The sequence below is a fragment of the Balaenoptera musculus genome, chromosome 13, assembly GCF_009873245.2.
Source record: "Balaenoptera musculus isolate JJ_BM4_2016_0621 chromosome 13, mBalMus1.pri.v3, whole genome shotgun sequence".
NCBI classification, from domain to species: domain Eukaryota; kingdom Metazoa; phylum Chordata; class Mammalia; order Artiodactyla; family Balaenopteridae; genus Balaenoptera; species Balaenoptera musculus.
In genome coordinates, this window is record NC_045797.1 from 16,794,760 (window position 1) to 16,795,473 (window position 714).

General features: G+C 31.9%; 1 non-coding gene across 1 annotated transcript; it reads left to right on the forward strand.

The window, feature by feature from the left end:
• Positions 1 to 258: 258 nt before the first annotated feature.
• Positions 259 to 390, forward strand: LOC118906562. The gene has a single exon (XR_005022542.1). It is a non-coding gene; the product is annotated as a small nucleolar RNA SNORA72 (small nucleolar RNA).
• Positions 391 to 714: the final 324 nt, after the last annotated feature.

Consider the following 714-nt stretch of genomic DNA (forward strand, 5'->3'; position numbering starts at 1 on the left):
TTATGATTTAAGTTAATTTAAACATTCATTTGTAGAGATCTATGGGAACATAAGTTTTTAATTCATTTAGAGTGTGATTTTGCATTTGCCTTAGTAATAAATGAGACTTCCTGTTGCTCCACATCTTAGTCAGCATTTGGTTTTGTTAGTGTTTTGGATTTTAGCCATTCCAATATGTGTGCAGTGGTATCACATGATTGTTGGTGTAGCTTTTTAAACTATTGAAGTGGTTAAAATAAGTGTTTTAAAGTAGCCAGCCTGTGAGTATTCTCGCTATTCTGATTTTGTAATAATCAGGGCAGACTAAACATTTGCTATATGAAGACCATGCATATATCCCCAGACCTAGTTCTTTCCCTAGGTCTAGTTTTATAAATGCTGATGATAACCAAGTTTGACATATATGATGCATCTTATGTAGGAAATGTCTGTGATTCTAGGTATCTGATCAGCCTTAAGAAATAACAGCACAGCTAGTGTAATAACTTTTGTATATAACCATTGCTAATTTGGTGATTACCAGTTGCCATTAAAAGAATTGTAAAATTATCTTTTTTATTTTCTAGAAATAAATAAATAAATAAAGGAGCCAGAGGTCCTGATATTTCATTTTGTCTCTGATACTTCCTAGTTGTGTGATCTTAGGTGAGTTCCTTAAAGCTTTGTGACTCAGTTTCCTTTTCTGTAAAATAGGGTTAATAATAGTAATTATAG